This window comes from Petaurus breviceps, unplaced genomic scaffold (assembly GCF_028583685.1).
Source record: "Petaurus breviceps papuanus isolate PSGF00001 unplaced genomic scaffold, PetGlider_PUasm1.0 90638, whole genome shotgun sequence".
In the NCBI taxonomy this organism is placed as follows: domain Eukaryota; kingdom Metazoa; phylum Chordata; class Mammalia; order Diprotodontia; family Petauridae; genus Petaurus; species Petaurus breviceps.
The window spans coordinates 4,722,401-4,743,112 of record NW_027187295.1 but is presented as its reverse complement, the minus strand read 5'-3'; the positions used below and the strand labels follow the sequence as shown (position 1 = coordinate 4,743,112).

The following is a 20,712-nucleotide window of genomic DNA, read 5'->3' as shown; positions in this document are numbered from 1 at the left end:
CAAACACCATATTGATTGTTCCTTGGCCCTTTCTGAAGCCACACTGGCTCTCAGGTAGATGACCATCTTCCAGGGGAAGGATCAACTGATTAAGGAGGACTTTGGTAAGAATCTTTTTTTTTTTTTTTGCTTTTTGGAGGGCAATTGGGGTTAAGTGACTGGCCTAAGGTCATATGGCTAGTTTTTGTGTTAAGTGTCTGAGGCCGGATTTGAACTCAGGTCCTCCTGACTCCAGGGCCGGTGCTCTATTCACTGCACCACCTAACCTCCCCCCCTGGTAAGAATCTTGCTAGCAAAAACTGAGAGAGACCCCACTATAGTTGTCATAGGACAACTTATTTCCTTTTCCTTAATGTGGATGGACAATAGAGCCCTTGATCTCTTGGGAAGATAACTTCCTCTTGCCCCATAGCCCAGAAGATTGTATGAACTGTGGATCCTCTGCCTTTTAGACCTCTGCTAGAATGGAATCAGCACCAAACACTTTACCATATGAAAGGAACCTTAATGGAATTCAAAACCTCTTCTTCAGTTGGAAGTTCAACTAGAGAAGGATTGACTTCTGATAATCATTTAATATCATATTTTGGCCAAAGTTTGAATTAATCAAACAGACTACCTTGCCTCATTTTTTTAAAAGGCTCCTTTTCTGTCTCAGCCACTCCAGAGACCAGATAAGGCTGGGAGTAGGATTTAACACAGGCATCCAGAGATCATAAATTCCAAACAGACCCAGCTTTGTCTCACTCTCAGAGAATGCTTCTCCTTATGTCAACCAGAAGAGGCCTATTTTATGGCTCTTAAGGACGAGACCTTTGACTCAAGGCATTAACTTGAGTAATGGGACTTTTTCTTAAGATTTTCTGGGCATATAACATGTTATGGAATGTTAATGGTAAAGAAAACACAGATATTCTGAATCATAATTTCAACTGACACTTTGTCATTTCTCTTGTTTTATTGTATTTACTATTTATTCAATTAAGAAAATTCCTTTCTCATACGATGATTAAACCATTAAGGGGATCATAAATTTGTGTGACTCAGACACTCTGAATGGGGATGGTCCTAAAATGTACTTAAGCTCTCTCATTATTTTGTTCTTCAGTCATAACTCTAGTCCTGTACTCCATGTACAAGTAGTAAAGCTAGCCTTAAGGGAATAACAAATACATGTTGTAATTTTATATTATTATTTGTTTGTCTCCTTTAACCAAATCTTGTGAAACAGGTCGATAGCAATGGTGCCATGACATTAGATTGGAACTGCTGAATAGCTGAACAGCACCTCACTTCATCAAAGTTAATGATTCAGGTGCCTCAGGATTCATTCTTTCTGGAATCTTGACCTCAATGAGGTTGGTGAGTTCTTCTACTCCCAATTTCCAATGAACTTCCCACCAGTTTGGTTGAAGTCTGAAATTTCCTTCAAGTTAGCCCTGGGATCTTTCTGTGTTAACTAGATCCCCTCTGGAAAGAAATTCTGGAATCTCTCTGTGTTAATTAGATCCCTTCTGGAGAGCAAAATTTTGATTCTGGGATCTCTCTGTATTGACTAGATCCCCTCTGGAGACCAATCTCAGAAATTTAGATCACACATATTGCCAGTGCTAGTGTAAGGATAACCCTAAATTATGTTGGCTTCAGCATCAGCCCTTCCTTCCCCAGTACCTGCTAACCCCTCTATTTCCCTTAAAAATTTCTTACAGGCAATAGCTGAGCTTACTTCCCAGTTTGCCAAAATCCTAACAACAGAGGCTGAGGAGGACCTTGAAGCAAAAGGGGAACTTCAAACAACTCCCATTCCAAGCCCACACCCTACTCCAGATGTGGCTAAAGGCTCCAAGTCTGGTATTTGCCATTATTGCAAAAAACCCAGGACACTAGAAGGCAGAATGTAGGACAAGGCTTAGGGTTCTAGAATATCGGAAAAATAAGGGTCACCGAGACCACCCCCCAATGACCGTAGAGGTGCTCCAAGCAAAAATTTGCAGGATTTAACCCCCATCCATTCCTACCCTGCCAGATCTTGAATCCTTGAATAATGATCACCCTCTTCATTTTGGTAGTTAAATATGGACCTTGTATTTGTATTTTGTCAGTTGTTACCAATGTCTCTGTGTCTGTATTGTCTGTATTTGTATTTTGTCAGTTGTCTGTCAATGTCTCTGTGTCTGTATTGTGTGTTCTGTGAATGAGTTTGTTATCTTGTTAGATCTAACTGGCAGTCAAAAATTTCAAAAGGTTGCTTTTCCTTTAGTGTTCTTGTAGTTTCTGGTCTGGCCAAACTGTAATTACAATGAAAAGTTAGATATAGCTAAAAAACATCTTAGCAGATTCTGAGAATTAATTGTTAAGAAGCTGGAAATTGTTTATATTTGGATTGCTGGTTCTTTAATAACCAGAAGTTTTTGTGATCTCTGTTTGACCTATTTCCTGAATTTGTAAAGGGAAAAAAAATAATAGTGGTTGTTATGGGATTAAAATGGTATAATGATTGTAAAATGTTTAATATAATAACTGCTATATGTTGGATACAATATTATTATCTCTCTAACTTTGAAGTAGTTTTTGAATGCCAGGAGTGATAAGATCAATTATTCTATGAGTCAGTTGATGTTATATGAAATTCATTGTTATGTTGTTGCCATCTTTCTAAAATTGTATTGTGTTTCTAAAGGTCTGCTTAGCTAGTGAAATTTTGAGAAGAGTTGTGTGATTTGACCAGACGAGACTCTGGGCAGCCATTGAGCCCCCCGGCTTTGAAAACCCAGATGTTGGTGCTTCCCTCTCTGGTAACTGACTAGGTATGGATGTAATGGTCAGACAGCTAGAAGCCTGTCTGCTGATCTGTTTCTCTGTCTTCTTGTAACTTGTTTGTATTCTCTGAAGTTTGGGGTGCTGACCTTTTCTCCCTGAACTAGGTAAATGACATATGTTTGATTAAAGCAAGATTGTTAACCCATTTTGAGTTGCTTTCCTTTAGAAAAGCAGATCTAAGAACCTGTGTTGGCAGACATCCTGGGGATGCTAGGGTGCTTGCTGCTATGCTCAGCCACCCTGAATGGGGATGGTCCTAAAATGTACTTTAGCTCTCTCATTCTTTTGTTTTTCAGTCAGGACTCTAGTCCTGCACTCCATGTACAAGCAGGAAAGCTAGCCTTAAGGGAATAACAAATTAATGTTGTAATTTTATATTACTATTTGTTTGTCTCCTTTAACCAAACCTTTGAAACAAACAGGTTGACCCTTCAATCTGAGGTAAATGGTCAATGGTTTCAGCATTGGTTTATGATGCTCTGTTGAGAACAGTATGAAAGTGGGCAGTCTATCTGTTCATGTCCTTAGCCAATTAACAAAATGCCCATTGAGCTCCTGGAACATGTTAATATTGTATTTCTGGAGATGAAGGGTGGTTTTAAAAAAGTCTAAGATATGGTCTTTACCTTTAGAGGAATGTATAATTTCAATTCAGAGACATAGGACAGAGATAAAAAATATAAGAAACATCTTATTTTGTGCAGAAAAGGGAAAATCATTGTGGATTGAGAATAATGGCAAATGACTTCTTCTACAGGTGAATATGAGATTGACTTTTAGGTTGAATAGAATTTGGATAGGTGGAGTAGAAGAGGAATCAAGTTTGGAGTGAAGAAATTATGTACGAAATGTTTGAGAAAAATAAATTTGATTGAATTGAATTTTCTTTTTAAAAATGAATAGTTGGGATATGGGTGTAGAACCATAAAATCTTTGAGTTGGAAAGTCCCTTTGTAGGCATTTAGTTCAATCTCTGCCCAAAGTATGAAACTCTTTTTATAACATATCTACCAAATGGTCATCTAGTTTCTGATTTTTGTTGATAGGGAACTCGCTATATCTTTCATTTTTGAACATCTCTGATTGTTAGTATTTTTTCCTTATATTGAATTAACATCTTTGTCTCCATAAGTTCAGTCTATTGATTCCAGCTCTGCCTTTTTGTCAGCCAAGAAGTTTTGTAGTCAGAACAGTGCTTGAAGAGCCACATTGAAAATATAGTGCAATGGAGTGGTATACTCTGAATTTTAGAATTCAGATTTAATCTGGGAGATGAGTAAAGGAACAAAAAGCATCAGGAAACAATAGACAATGTACAGGGTAAAAGACAATTATGAATTTAAAGGTACTCTGAGATTTCTTGTGACGTAGGTTCACAAAGTAGTACTGCTGATCTCCTTGTGGGGTGGATAGGGAGGTCTTTGTTTATAAGGAGACAAATAGAAGACCAAGGATATCATCCCATATGGATTGTTAAGTACATTGATGTGAAAACTGGTTAAAGGAGATAGTAAAGGAAGGAAGGAAATAAGCCTTTATTAAGCACTTATTATGTTCCAGGTACTGTGCTAAATGCCTTAGAAATATTATCCTATTTGATCCTCATAGCAACCCTGAGAGGTAGGTAAAATTATCCCTTTTTTGCAATGAGATAACAGAAGCAAACAGAGTGACTTGCCTGAGGTGACTCAAGCAGTAAGTGTCTGAGGTCAAATTTGAATTCAGGCACTAGTGACTCCAAGCCAGCACTTTATTCACTGTGCCCTTGGGCCATCTCAGGCATCTTGACCTATATATTGCCACTGGACTCTGATGACTTTGGAGGAGAGAGTGAGGCTGATGACTTTGCACAGCTCTGCCTCACTTAAATGCAATTCACTTGCAACCTAATGTAGTTGGTCCTCTGAGAATGAAGGACAAACAACAAAAACACATTGGCATCTACATATTAGAGGACAAAGAATAATGGGAGGAATTAAAGATTTGGATCTGCTTGGCAAGTAATTGGAAGAAATAGAGAAGCAAAATTTGGGGAGTTTTGGTTGGTGTCCTGTTTTATCTTCCCAGCTGTAGGGATTATACCTGGTTAATGGGAGAGCTTATTAACTTTTCCCACAGACACACATCTTTACCTGCATGTACCATTGGCATCTCAAAATCAATGTGTTCAAATCAGAATACAACATCTCTGTCCACTCTCCCCTTCCCTCACCTTTCCCACTAACTTCCTAATGTTTGTTGAGGGTACTACCATTCTTCAGGTCACTCAGGTTCAAAACCTTAGTCATAGTCAACTTCTTACTCTTCCCATCCAATTAGTTTCCAAGTCTTGTTTTTTCTACCTCCTCAACATTTCTCAGATGTCTATTCTTTTTATTCATGTGACCAATCACCTTATTCCAGGATTTTATTTTCTCTCACCTGGACCATTAAAATGGTTTCCTAATTGATCTTCCTATGCTTAATCTCTCTCCTCTCTAATTATTCTCCTCATACTTTCCAAATTTATATCCTGTCAAACTGAAAATTCAGTTAAAGGAGGCAAACAGTCCAGGTGATATGTGAATTCATCTTATTTATTCCTTTAAAGCTATATGAAGTTTGCAAGCTCGTAAGTACAAGGAGTCAAAGCCTAAGTTCTGACTGCCTGAACAAAAGAATGAGAAAGTTTAAATACATTTTAAAGCAATCCCAACTCAGGGTCACATTTATGAAGAAAGGAATTTTCTTAATAAGATAAGAATTGATAAGGTGTCATTTAAATTTGCCACCTAGAACATCTGTTTTCTTTATCATTAACATGCCATAACATAGTATTTGTCCATAAAATATTAAGATAAGAAAAAGTTCCATTATTCAAGATAGTGTCTCGGGTTCAGAGTCTCATCCTTAATCAGAAGAAAAAAATGTTTTTAAATCAGCCCCATCTGGGGTTGTTGATATAGGAAGAGGTATTCTCTGAGTTTACTCAGAGAACAAAGAAGCTGTTGGGTCCAGGCTCTTCTTCTGGTTCATTAGTTCAAGCTCTGGACCTTATTTAAATTGATATTAAATGATTATCAGTCCCTAAACCATGATTCTTGACCATGACACTCCCCTACTGAAAATGTTCTAGCGGCTCCTTATTGCCTCTAGTATAATTTAAAGCCCTTCACAGTCTGGCTTCAGCCTCCTTTCCAAGCTGATTACACCTTCTTCTCCTACTTCTAAACTCTATGCCATGCACTAGCTAAACTTACTTATTTGTTGCTTTCATATATAACATTTATATCCTGACCCTGTGTCTTGGCATTTACACTCTCTCCTCACCTCTAACTCTTATGACCTGTTTGAGTTCTCCAAGGATTATCTCCCATACGCCTTCCTTCAAAAGGTCATTCCCAATTTTATCAATTGTTTGTGCCGCTTCCTCCCCTAAGCCACGCAACTTTATTTTGTATATAGCTTATATTTATTTATTTGTGAACATCCTCCTAGCAGAAGTTATACTTCTTATGGGCAGATTATTTCCCCTTTGTTTTAGAAGTCCCAACACAGCACAGTACCTGGCACACAGCTGGCACTTTAAAAGTGCTTGTTCCTTGACTGACTGACCTGCATTTCTTTGGAGAGCAATAGTAGGGGGTACATTTCTACATGTGGAACATTTTGGCATTTCAGTGACCTTGGTGGAGCATGTATTGGTTTGAGAGCCATCTCTGTTTGAATGAACAGTAAATCCAGAGTGACAAATAATATTCGTGTAGCCAAACACATTTATACTATGTGGTAGCAGGTATTACAGATGATTTTTTTTTAGAGCACAAGTAATATGGGTATAGAATGGAAAGAATTTATAGCACCAACATTTTAGCTGCAACCTAAGTACCATGTTTATAGACACCATAAGGCCAAGCTTATACATTGCCTCCTCTCAAACAAAGCACTATCATTTAATTCACCTTTAAAGCAATCTAACAACTTTGTTTTCTTTGTTCTTGTGGTAAATTTATAAAAACAGGGGTTATGGCAAGGGAAAACACCAGTACCACCTTGCAGTTTTGCAGTTATCCTAAATGCAGCAGTCTTTTTGACTAGAGGAGACCTGACCTCATGGGGCTTAACTGCAAAGAAACAAGTCAGCCTTGATTTTTGAGTATAAAGAGACTGTCTTGGCTGTGATCAATTCACATTTGAAAGAGCATCATACAAGAGATAGAAGTGAAGATGAATACAGAAGAGGGGAAAGGCCCTGTAAAAATAACAGTCAGGCTAAAGTGCAGTGTGAACTGAAGCTTGTGATAAATGTCTAAAAAACAAAGGAACTTTTATTTCTCTCCAAAGATTTGTGCTTAAGAGGAAGTCAGGGAAGATCTGGATAAGAGTTCTTGGTGTGGGTAGAAAGATAGTGTAAGAGGGGATATAATGGTATCTTGTTTTGCTCCCACAAAAGTTATTGGAAGATAATCAATAGCTGTGGAGAAGCTCAATTATCTTATTTTACTAAAACTCTGGCCTTCCAGGAACTATGACAATGGCTAGAGGGAACTTGAAAGGTGGGGATATGGCTCACAGCTTAGAAAAGGTCAGGGCAGGTCAGATCTCAAGTATCCCCACTACCATGCCTATGTAATCTGCATATATAGGGGGAATGTAGGGAAATAAAGTGAGGAAATTGATTTATCCTAAGTCTTCCAGGAAGGACAGAACTGAATAACCTCACTCCTGCTTCTGAGTCAGTGTTGGTGTGTCCCTGGTGAGCACCAAGCCTGCTTCCTTGCCAGAAGCATATAAACACCTTCCTTTGCACACTCTGTTTCTGAGTTCTTTCAGTGAGAAGGGGTTTGCCGTTTTAAGGGGGCATCATCCTACTTGGAGCTTCCTAAGCGTCAGCAGAAAAGCAGGGGGAAGCTTGTCCTGGGCTAACTCCCTGACCCTATCTGCAAAGTCCTTCGATCACCACAAGTGTGTTTCTCATAATTATAATGGATAGCAGAAAGAAGGCAGAATACTCAACTTCTATTTTCCTTCAGTTTTTCTTTTATTCTTCTTCTTCTTTCCAATCCCATCCAACCCAGTAAACATTTATTGAGGGTCTACTATGTGCCAAGCACTGTGCTAATAGCTGGGGATACAACTGATAAAAAGAAAGACAGCCCCTGCCCTCAAGGAGCTTAAAATTTAATGGGAGGCAGTTTTGGGGATAAGAATGCACTATTTGACAAAAACTGCCGGGAAAACTGGAACATATTATGCCAGAAATTGGGCATAGACCAATATCTAACACTGCACACCAAAATAAAATCTAAATGGGTGTGTAATCTAGGTATAAAGGCTGATACTGTAAGCAATCTAGGAGAGTAAGGAAAAGTTTATCTGTCAGATCTATGGAAAGGGGAAGATTTTATGATGAAACAAGAGTTAGGGAGCATTATAAAATAGATAATTTTGATTACATTAAATTGAAAAGTTTCTTTACAAGTAAAGCCAATGTAACCAAGATTAAGAGGGAAGTGGAAAATTGGGAAAGAATTTTTTATAACCAGTGTCTCTGATAAAGGCCTTATTTCTAAAATATACAAGAATTGAGTCAAATCTGTAAGAATACAAACCACTCCCCAGTTGATAAATGGTCAAAGGATATGAACAGGTAGTTCTCAGAAGAAGAAATTAAAGATATCTATAAGCATATGAAAAAAATGCTCTTGAAATGGACTGATAGAGAGAAATGACCCAAGCCAAGCCAATAGTTCTGAGCTTCATTTTATCAAGCTGGCCAGCGACAGTCTCCCAAGGAAACCTTAGGAGAGCTGCCCTGACCATCGGGAAAGGGGGAATATTTAAAGTAAAAAACCAGCAAAAATAGGTGTGGGAAATAAAGTTAGTCTTGTGGGAAGTAAAGTTAGTCTGACCATGGTAGATAAGCACATCCGTTGTAGCCAGGCCTTGGTCTGGACAGTTGTATAGTCCTTACCCTGATTTATTGTGAGACCCAGATGTCCAGGATCATTCTGACATCTTATCAGGAAGTATGGCCAGGTCTGTTTCTCACAAGAGAGGGGCTCCTGGCTAAGCACGTAAGAGTTGAGGAAGAATTCAGTAATTTTCCAAACTTGTTACATACTGGAACTTAGCATTTGAGGCCATGGGCATTTCACTCTAAATCACTATTGATTAGAGAAATGCAAATCAAAGCAACTCTGAGGTACCACATCTTACCTTCCAGATTGGCTAAGATGACAAAACAGGAAAATGATAAATGCTGCAGAAGATGTGGAAAAACTGGAACACTAATGCATTGTTGCTGGATTTGTGAACTGATCCAACCATTCTGGAGAACAATCTGGAACTATGCCCAAAGGGCTATAAATAAGTGCATACCCTTTGACCCAGCAATACCACTTCTAGGGTTATATCCCAAAGAGATCAGAGAAGTGGGAGGAGGACCCATACGTACAAAAATATTTATAGCAGCTCTTTTTGTGGTGGCAAAGAATTGGAAATCAAGGGGATACCCATCAATTGGGGAATGGCTGAACATGTTGTGGTATATGAATGTAATGGAATACTACTGTGCTATAAGAAATAAGGAGCAGTCGGACTTCACAATAACCTGGAGAGATTTATATAAACTGATGCTGAGCAAGAAGAGAAGAACCAGGAGAAATCTGTACACAATCACAGACACAATGTATGTGTGACAACTAACTTCAAGAGACTGGGCTCCTCTCAGCAATGTAAGGTTATAAGACAACTCCAAAAGACTCATGATTGAAAGAGATATCCACATCCAGAGAAAGAGCTGTGGAGTCTGAATGCAGATTGAAACAAACTACTTGCTCTGTTTCTTTTTCTTGTTTTGTTTTGTTTCCTCTTTCCCAATGACATCCCATCAGTTATGATCCTTCTTTACAACCTGAGTAATTATTAACAGGAAGATATTTGTAAATCCTATATTTGAGTGCATGCCGCCATGATGGGGCTGGGGGGAGAGAAGTAGGAGGGGAAGGGGGAGAATATTTGAAAGTCAAGGGACTGTGGAACTGAATGTCGTAAACTAAAAATAAATAAACAAATTAATTAAAAAAAATTTAATGGGAGGGGGAAACAGCACACAAAAAGAGGCAGGAAATGGGTTGGGGGTGAGGACTAGGAGGTACTGGGCAAGGGCTTCTTGTTCCATGCAGTTGAAGCCAGCCAGACCAGCAGATGCATATTGGAATGAGTGTGTAAGTCCAGTTTCTGCTCTCTGTAACTGAAGGTATTAGGAAGAGTTTGGTATTCTCTCCTCTAGCCAGCCCTCCAATCAGAGAGGAGAGAAAGCTGAAGAAGGTGGTGTTAATCAAAGACTGAGTTAGCAGCATGGTGATGAGGTTGAAGTTGGTAAGTTTAACCTGGGAGGAACATCTTTTCTGTGAAGTTGTAACCAAGCAGGGAGGAAGATGCAGTCTGCTACTACTTCCAGACTGGTAAGAATAGAACAAAAATGATTTAAAAAATTATAAGCCAAGACAAACTAGTAAATGTTGAAGAGAGCTCTTGACTCCTGTTTGCAGCCACCAGGAACTCAGCTGGGATTAGGCACTGCAGGGTTTTAGCAAGAAGGGTAAGAGCTCAGCTGGGGTGGGGCACCAGAAGTGAGCAATCCTGATCCCATTTCTAATAGGTCTGGAACAAATATTCAAGTCTGGACCAGTTAATTTCTGAAGTGTCTTCTTTTTTTATATGCATCAACAACATTTAGGAAATATTTACTGTATTTGTCTAGTGGTGTGCTAAGCACTGGGCACACAAATGCAAAAGTGAGATAGCCTCAAGGAACTTATAGAGGGAATTAAGGGTGGTGGTGGGAGCCATCAGGAGTCATCCAGACTTACTTCTTGCCATTGGACTCTGAGTACTCAGACTCTGGAGGAGAGAGTGAGGCTGAGGACTTTGCACAGCTCTGCCTCACTTAAATCCAATTCACTTGCAAGTTCAGTCAGCACCCTCCTGATGTCAAAGGTGCTCTTCCAGAATGATGTAAGAACAACAGAGAGAGGTGAGTGAGGGCTGAGTGGCCAGGAAATGGTGCTTTGGTCTTTGAAGTCAAGAGGATGGTGAGTGGAACCAATTAAGTTTCTTGAGTAGGAGAGTTACATGGTTATGTTGACGGCAGGGAACCATAAAATGTTGAGGTTTGAGGTTTAGGGGTGCTCAAAACCCCAGAATACCAACACACCAGGTCCTGCCGAATGAATTCGACTCAAGTCTCCTCTCAGCCAAAGTAAAGCAAAGTTTATTAAAGGTTCACCATAATGGGTAGACTTTTAAGGAACCTTGGTATCTGATGCTTGTATTAGACAAGCAGACCAGAATAATCTGACACAGTGAGTCTTCCATGGATACTTCTCCAGCTCCTTCATGGAAACCAGATGGTTGTGGGAAGATTTAGGGTTGGTCTAGAGGAGGAGTTTGGGGAGGGTCTTCAGGAGTAGTCAAATGAGGTCAGACTCCTGTAATGAGAGATTAAGGGTGGGAAGTAGCTGGAGGCTACCTGGAGATGACACACAATGGAGGGTTAGGCTAGTGTAAGGGTGTATAGATATTTTGGGAGGATCAAGTTGGGTGGGGTAAGCTGGACAATGGAGGGCCAGGCTAGTAACAGAGATTTGGGCCCAGCTATAATGAAAGGCTTATAGCCTCAGGCAAATGCCTCTTGTGGGAAGATTCAAGGAGAGCTCAAGGGGGTTTCCAGAGCCTGTACCTCATCAAAGTGACATAGAGCTTTGAAGTTTGAGGTTCTAAGAGGAAGAGGTGAGGTGGGACTGTATTTCATGGGCAGGAGTTTGCCAGGGATGTAGGAAGTGTGAAGGGAAGTTGCATAAACTGTCTGAAAAGATAAATGGAGAGCAAATTATGGAAAGCCTTAAATGACAGGCTATGGAATTTCTGTTTTATCCCAGAAGCGAAGGGAATAAGCATTTACATAGTGACTACTATGTGTCAGGTTCTGTGCTAAGGGCTTTAAACAAACAACAAATATGATCTCATTTTGTTGTACCTGGCTTTCCCATCCCCCAATCTCAGCTCTCCCTCAAGGAAGTGAGCAGACTGCCAGATTTAGCTCCTTACTTCAGAGTTGGGCGGGCTTCAGGGTCAGGGAGACTTGGCACTGGCAGGAATTTCGAGGTGTGTACCGACCAATCACTGTTTTTGGTCTCTGAAGTTTCTGCTTACATAATACCTAACCCTTGGCCATGTGGTGTCCCTTTAAAAGCTGAGGCTTTACCTGAGATCTCTGCTGCACGACCTGGGACTGTGGGGTGGTACCTCGCCAGCCTGCCATGTGGCTTGATAAGGTTCCAATTCTAAATTGTTACTTAGGTCTTGCTCACGTTTTCTGGGTACAACAATTTGACCTTCACAATAACCCTGTGAAGTAGGTGCTGTTATTATTCTCATTTTACAGTTAAAGAAACTGAGGTAAATAAAGGTTGATTATTTGTCCAGTAAGTATCTGAAGTGGTGTTTGAACTTGAGTCTTTCTAAATCCAAGCCCAAGATGCTATCCAATATAATTGACCAGTCTCACCTCTATTTTATATAACAATAAATAAGCAATAGGGAGATGCTAAAGATTTTTTCAAATTAGGGAGTTACATGGTCAGATGTGTTCCATAGGAATATTAACTTGTCAGCTGTGTGGAGCATGAAGTCTGAGTTCCCTTTTAATTCTAAATCTTATTATTCTATGATTATATAAACAGTCCTAAGAACTAGATAGTGCAAATGGGATTCCTCTCTTATAGAGGAAGGAAACTGAGTTTCAGAAGTTATGTGATTTAGATGAAGTCACAAAACTAGAATTTAGGAAGGGAAATACTTCTTTTTATTCTCACGGTAATTTCATTAGTTTGCAAATTTCATGAAAGCATTGACTAAACCTAGTTTCCCTTGTATAATATGTAGCATCAAGTTCTGTAAATTCCCTCATAGGATCTTAGATTGAGAACTGGAAGGGACCTTAGAGACCATCTAGTCTAACCCTCTCATTTTACAGATGAGGAAACTGAGGCTCTGGGAGATTAAGTGGCCTATCAAAGTCACATTAGTACTAAAGGTCAGAGATAGGACTTTAAATCCAGGTTCTTTCACTCTGCAGCCAATGCTTATGCTTTCTTAATACATTCTTCTTTTAAAAAAAAATAACAACGAAGGGGAGTAGGATTGGCTTATCAAACTGAAGATACTGTTGTATTATGAAAATTCAAAGCAAAGCACTGGTTAAATGGAAATCTTTCAAATGGAACCCTCATGGAAATTTCCCTTCTTATGGCTCTGATGTGGTTCAAGGGGTCAGGAAGTCTAGGAACCCCAATAACCAGAGTCCCTGGAAAGCAGTCTGCAATGAATTCATGGACTCAAGCATTCTTTAAGTCAAGGTGCCAAAGATTTATTGTAATGCTCTTCAGTGGGCAAGAGTTCTTAGGGAACTTGCAACCTTAGAGGAGTACAGTTAAAGTTTATATAGGATAATCTATAGTAGATCCTGTGCCAAATATGCTAACTAGTGAGTCAGGGTGGGTTTAGGGAGGAGTTAAGGAGTTTTCTTAACTCAGTTCTTAAAGGAACACGTACTTTTAATATCTACTACACAGGCATATTGCTCAGAATTCACTGGGAAATAGTCCTAGGGGGAACTACACGGAGGTGTGGTTTGTCATGTTTGACAAGATGGATGTTGGGAGTTTAGTATATCCTAAGCCTAAAGCATACATAAGGAGGGATTCAGGATGTATATAATGAGCTAGGGAGTTACTTAATAGATAATCTAATGAAGGATTCATAGGTGTAGCTTGTTATTGTACCAAGGGGAGATAAGCATTTGACTGGGGCTTTATCTTGAATGACTGCTAGGCAGAATACTGGCAAAGGGATAAGTGGGCAGAGGTAATGCTCTGAGGCTAGGGAGATTTGAGGCTAGGGAGAAATGTGATTTTGGAACTGGATGTGATTTTTCAAATTGGGGTTCAAGCACAGGCACCCAAGCACCCTATCAATTCTAGCAGCTTTTTGTCTACCTCTTACTAGGATTTTAGTCCTCTGCCCTCCTCCCTGTTATTCTTCCTCCCTTTCCTTCCCCTCCCCCCCAATGATGCCTTCATTTTATGTTTTAATTGGACCATCATTGAGATGTTCTCTTCATTGTAGAAACGTGTTTGCTTGTGAAGTGAGACCATGAATGTGTCGCCTGTTTTGTCAGGTCTCTGAGTTCAGGGACATTAAGTAGATCTGTTAGGAAAACACATAGAAAATTGAATTATTTACCACATGTCAAAACCCAAGCAGAGAAATTGGCTTTCCTATTGAAGAGTAATTAACTAAAAGCACTACAGGTCCTTCGGCTCCTTAGCAGAAGAAAAAAATCGTTCACAGAGTGTGCTAAAAAGGCAACAACTGGTGCCTAGAAAAGTAATTCCTGCATGTATTAGGTGCTTAGTCAATGTTTGGATTAAGTTGAAGTAAAGCAGACCTCATTTAATAGCTGGCATTTTCCTGCCTAGGAGAATAGCAAAAAAGTGGTTGATGATCATTTTGGGGCTGCTAGTGCCTCCTTGCTATCACTTTGCTTTTCCCTTCTTCTCTTAGTAGAAGTAATGTGTCCAGTGTAGTTACCAGGTGATATTGATTCTATGTCCATTACCTTCCTTGTAATTGCCCCCATCTCTGCACAGACACAGTTACCACTTTAGTTCAGGTCTTTATCACCTCTTCTGAATTATTTGTTTCCAGTCTTCTCCCTTTCTGTCCTCTACATATATGGTAGGCAGGATCATCTTTCTAAGGCCCAGGTCTGACTATGTAACTCCTTTGCTCCAAAAGCAAAAGTATCCAGCTGCTTTCCATTGTCCCTAGGATTAAATTAAAATTCTTTAGCTATAAATTTACCAAATGACCTCCATTTAGCTACCCCTGACTTCAATCTTTACAAAATCTATACCTAGACAGGCTTAACCACTAGATGTTCCCCAAATATTCCAGCCTAGCATAGATTTCCTCAAGTTGTTGCCCACATCTGTACACATTTCTTTCCTATTTTAGGCACTCAGAAAATTTATCTTCCATCAAGGTCTAAGTCAGATAATTCCCTCCCCCTCATTCTCCTTTAATTATTAGTCTTTTCTTTCCCTCATCAGTTTTCCTTGCCCTGTATTTATTTATGTATATACTTCTTCTCTCAGTAGAGTGTAAATTCCTTAAAAGTCAGGATTGTTTTGTTTAAAAATTTTTTTTTTTTGCTTTTTGGAGGGCAGTTGGGGTTAAGTGACTTGCCCACAGTCACACGGCTAGTAAGTGTGTCAAGCATCTGAGGCTGGATTTGAACTCAGGTCCTCCTGACTCCAGGGTGTTTAAATTTACTAACACCCAATACAGTGCCTTGAACATAGGGAAAGGAACTGGATTTGTGATGTTATTAGTATAGGGAGCTCCCAAATGAGGAAACCCTTCTACCAGTGCAGATCAGCACTTTCACTATCAACAATCTAGCAATAGATCTCTCTCTCTTTATCAGCACATAGTAAATGCTTGTTAGATAGTTGGAATTAACTATTATAATTGAGTATAGTGAAGGAGCTAGGTGTATAGCTGACAATTACTGCACATTCTTGGGCAAATCTTTTGACCTCTCTCAATGAGACTCAATTTCTTCATCTACAAAAGAAAAGATTGAATTAGGGGTATCACCACAGTCTCTTTCATTTCTAATATTTTCAGTGTGCTAAAATTTTTCCATTTATTTCAAGGGAATTACAAAATTCTCATAGTAAAAGTAAGTGTATTTTTCAAGGTGAGAATAACATGACACAACAATAAAGAATATTGAATTTGGAGTCAGAGGGTCTCAGTTTGAGTCTTAGTCCTCTACTTATTTCCTTGTGTGAGAAAGTCATTTGACTGCTTAGCTTCAGTTTCTTCATTTGCAAGATGAAGAAATTTATGATCTTTAAGATTTCTAGTTTATGGTCTCATAAATAATAAATATAGCTTACAGAAGCTTGGGGTATCATATAATAATGTAAATATTGAACAGCTATCAATTTGTTTTTTGACTTTGACAATCATTTATCTAATGAGGGGAGGAAAAGATTGTGATTCATAAGGTATTCCATTTCTATTATTTCAAGTAGCTCTTTAAATAATCTTGGGCAAATGGTAAGAATGGTATTTGTTCTCTGCATATACAATAATGATATGGTCAGGGATATGTGATAAACTTCATAGATATATACATTTCTTGTGTAGGTATAACACCAATTCGATATTCACAGCACAGAACAGAACCTTAAAGCTATTTACAGCAGCAGTCCTCTGGAAAGCTGCTTGTGCTTGGCTTTACAGTATACCACCTCAACCCTCTTCTGAGGGTTGATAAGGCTTGAGAACACTTGGATGTGAGGGGTTTAGGAATGAAGTAGGGCAGGGAACAAGTATGGTGAGCTATTTGAGTGGAATGAGAAAGGGTAAATGGCTAAGGTCTGAAAGGCACACACTAGCCCCTATTAAGAATCCCAAATCACACCCTCTGGACCCTTGGTTTTACCCTGGAGAATTGAGTTAGGACTGGAGTTAACTGAAGATATTCACAGCCATCTTCAGGGATAAGAGGAATGTAAGTCTTTCCTGGATATGGACCTACTCCTTTGGTTCAGATCTATACTTTAGTTGGGGACAGATGGGTGGGTGTTTGATTTTCTCTAGATCAGGGGTTCTTAAACTGTTTTGTGTTATGCATTCCCCTTAGCATTCTGGTGAACTCTGTGGAACCCTTCCCAGAATAATGTTTTTGAATGCATAAAATATAATATCTAGGGTTACAAAGAAAACCAATTATATTAAAATACAGTTTTATTAAAAAGTTCAAAGATGCCTGGTTAAAAACTCCTGCTCTAGTCTAGACAACTCTTTGGAGTATCTTATAAGTCACATATGGTGAAAATAGGTAGGAAAGTAGTACCATTGAAGTAAATTTGAGCCTAAAATAGCCAAAAAGGGTCCTGAGGGCTTGTAATACCTTCCCATGCCTCTGCCAGAGTGATCACACTTGATTTCCCGTATCTCTAAAAAGTGTCAGCAAGGAATAGAAATGATGAGAAGGCTCAATGGGAATGATGGACCATGACAATCCAGTCTAGGTAATTTGCAACTATATTTGGCATTCACTGGTGATTCCTGGGGTTCCAGAAAAATGATTTAGTATCACAGTGACCTGTTTCAGTACTAGTATCATTTGTCCTTCTACATGCCATTTGTCCTAAGAGTTAGGACATAAAATGCAACATATTTATCTTGGAGATTGAATTTGATAAAGGGAATTTTTAACAATTAATGCACACAAATAATTTCATTTCACACCTCTGTGAGGTTCCCATTATTGGCAAATGAGCTAGAATAGTTAGTCAACCAGTTTCAGAGCTGGGAACTGCACCCTGGGGTCTTGCTTCCCACTCTGTTGGAAGCATTAGATTCAGGCTCAGCATTTTGAGCTTTTTTGACTCTGCAGGTGGGGACAATGTCATTCATTTTGTTCTTAGACTAACTGTAGGATTTGCAGAATGCCAGCATCTTGTCTAGGATGATTTCAGACAGGCCGCTAGATTGATATAACCTATTAAATAGAAGCTGTTTCAAATGATTTGGAAATTACACATAGTTTGAGGCACAGTTAGAGAAATGCATTTCAAAAGGCCCATTCATCATCTGAGTAGGGAAGTCACAGAGCAGTGTGACTTGGGTATCAGCAGTTGAACTTGAATCCTTTAATTTGTCTGTTATCATGGTTCTCAGTACAATGCACACCGAGAGTGATGTATTTGTTTCTTCTCTGTACAGCTGTGACAGCTTCTTGCAGCAATCTTAGCATGAAGTGATTCCAAAATGATGTTTACGATGGAAGCTGTCAGTTCACTTCTTTACCACCTGTAGAGTGATAGAACTTGGACATGTCTACTTCCTGCTGGTACATGGCTTTCAACAACATTACAATTGTAAATAAAGGTAAGCCTGATGCAAATTCTGAACTCTGTTGCCTCATTTCATGCACTCTCCCTTCAAACCTTCACCTTGAACATAGGAATTTTATTTTATTTTTTAGGTTTTTATATTTACATTGGACTTCAGGCTTTGACTCTTACTATCTGGGAAATCTTGAGCAAATCTTTACTTTTCTGAGCCTTAAATTTCCTCATCTGTGCAATGGAGGAAGTAATTACTTGTACTATGTCTACTTCACATGTTTGTTGTGAGGAAAGAATTCTGTAAACTTTAAAGCACTCTGGTATTATCATTAGTATGCAATAAGACATGTAGGCTGGTCACTTGATAATGAAATTTGTTTAGCACTGGCAATCTATAAAATGAAGCAAATTTTAAAAAAAGGTCCTCATGTTAGTCCTTATTAGTCCTGTATGTTTCCCATTTGTATCTGCAGTGACAATGCGAAAGGGGTTAGAGGGTATTAAGAATCACACAGTGTTCAGATTGCCAGTAAACTTTAATTTAACTTTTGGAACTCTAAATGTGAGATCCTAATTCAAGTGAATGTGTTGCTGGAGAAACTGAATCATATAAATTTTGATATTCTTGAAATAAACAAAACCAGAAGAAAGAAAGAAGTTATAGCTAAATGAAAGGATGGTTCATGGATACTCCTTAGAGAAGCAAAGAAAGGAATTAGCAGTGTGGGTTGTATCATAGATCCAACAGGTACAAGAAATATTATTTCATAGGACAAACAATCATCATGATAAATACCTACAAAAAAGACCTTCATGAGCATAATTACAACTTAAGCACCAATATCGATTCCTGAGGGTGAAGTGGTAGGAAATTCTATGAAGAACTTGGTAAAATCCTTCAAATTGAACTAATATACCCTGATAATTGATGACTTCTCTGAGAAGTCTGGAAATGGTAAAGATGGAGAGAAATATATGGGAAAGAGTGTTTCCAGAAAAGAAAAAAGAGGCCAAAGATTTGTTGATTATCCCGTAACTTCATGGCTCTATTTAATGAACACTTCTTAAAAAAAAATTGGACGTGATGTGCACCAAATAAAGAATAAAATTGACTACATTTTTATATGCGAGAAATGGCTTATTAAATATGTAGACCTTATCTACAATTAATCAGAGTTAAGAATAAATAAGAAAAATACGAATGAGAAAAAGATATAGGGTGCAATTAAGAAGATTTAACTCTGAATTATTTTAATAAGCTATTGAAAATTTAAAAAAGGGGAAATGGACAACAGAAAAGATGCTGGCATTGACAATAACAATTTATCCATCAGCTAAACCAATATAAATTAGTTGATCCAGGGAGAACAAAAGAGCCCATAAAGCATATTAATTAGCAAATATTCAACTTACTTGCCCAATGGAGAGAGATGGCTGCCTGAGACAAGACAAGGTTAGAATATAAACTTATGTATAAAGTCCCATGAAGTTGGATGATGGACGGTTGCAAACATTTTCTCATAAAGCATTTTCTCATAAAGTAAAGAGAAGCAGCAGGGAGTAAAACAAGTTTTAACAAAACAAGATAACTAACTAAACAATATTATTCCATGAGTATTTATGGGTGAACATGAACATAGGACTATAAACAGAAAAAAGAATGGAAAAGATTTGCAAAAGTTATTTTAACAAATTATTTTCTCCACCAAGAATAATGGAACTATTGCATTTGGATCCTAAAATCTCAGTCCCTGAGGTACTTTCAGAGTAATTAGAACTAGTACTACAGAGAACAAGGACAAAAAGAGCAGCTTGGTTGCATCAAATATATGGAGAGGAGATCCATACTGGAGGAAGTGCAGTTGGGAAGGCACAGAGTGATGGATTTACAAAGTATCTAAAGGGGAGAAAGTTAATCAAGTTGTGTAAAAAGTCTCAGATATTATTGATACCAAAAAAAAGGTTAACTGAGGAAACTTCAGTAATAATTAAAAACATGCTTACTTTTCCATCTATAGAAAATTTTTGTAAAGGTGATCTTTACACAAATGAAGTCACCCTTAATGAGGATTTTAGTACAGAATGAGGAGGCTTTCACAAACAATATTCAACAATCGATCACCTCTTTACTATTTCACAGTTGACTGACAGTTAAAAGGATTATAAGACACCATTATTTTTGTTGTTGATTCTGAAAACAAACAAACATTTGATTCAGTAGAACAAAACAACCTGACAGGCACTTTTACAGCATGTCTCAAATTAATATTTCAAGATTATCCAAGAATCCTTAGAAGATATAACAACAAAAATAACTTTGTCCATTATCTTCTGAATAAACATCAAATTGGGCATAAAAAGGGTAACATGTCTGCCAAATGTATTCGATAGAGTGATGAAGGAGATTTAGGGCACTGTTTAGATTAAGGAGGTATTCTCTGTGGATTTTGAGGCTTTTAGATACTCTTGGTGGATGACAATGTGTTGATTATATCAATCTCCAATACTCTGAAGAAGTTCCTGAAAGATATCTACAATCTCCTAATTTCTAGTTTTCAAATGAATTTTAGTCCTTGACCTCTAAAGTTTTTTATACCATTGATCATCTTTTCTTTCTGGATACTTTCTTATCTCTAGCTTTTTGTGACACTGCTATTTCCTATCTATCCTCAGGCTCCTCTGCTAGTTCTTCATTGATGTCCAGACAAATGACTGTGAGTATCTTCTAGGGCTCCATCCTGGATGCTCTTTTCTAGTTATTACATACTACTTCATGTCATTACCTCATCACTTTCTATGTATCCAATTATCATCTCATGTAGAAGAATCCCAAATTTCAACATTCCTGAATAGAGACCTTGTAAAATATGTCCAGCAGTATGTGTATATGAAACAGACAATACAGATGCACAGA

The 20,712-nt window shown here is 38.3% G+C and overlaps 1 long non-coding RNA gene across 1 annotated transcript; it reads left to right on the top strand.

The window, feature by feature from the left end:
• Positions 1–10,567: 10,567 nt before the first annotated feature.
• LOC138143290 (uncharacterized) lies at positions 10,568–20,512 on the top strand. Its single transcript, XR_011163655.1, has 3 exons — positions 10,568–10,840; positions 17,674–17,838; positions 20,472–20,512. It is a non-coding gene; the product is annotated as an uncharacterized lncRNA (long non-coding RNA).
• The last annotated feature ends 200 nt before the right edge of the window (positions 20,513–20,712 follow it).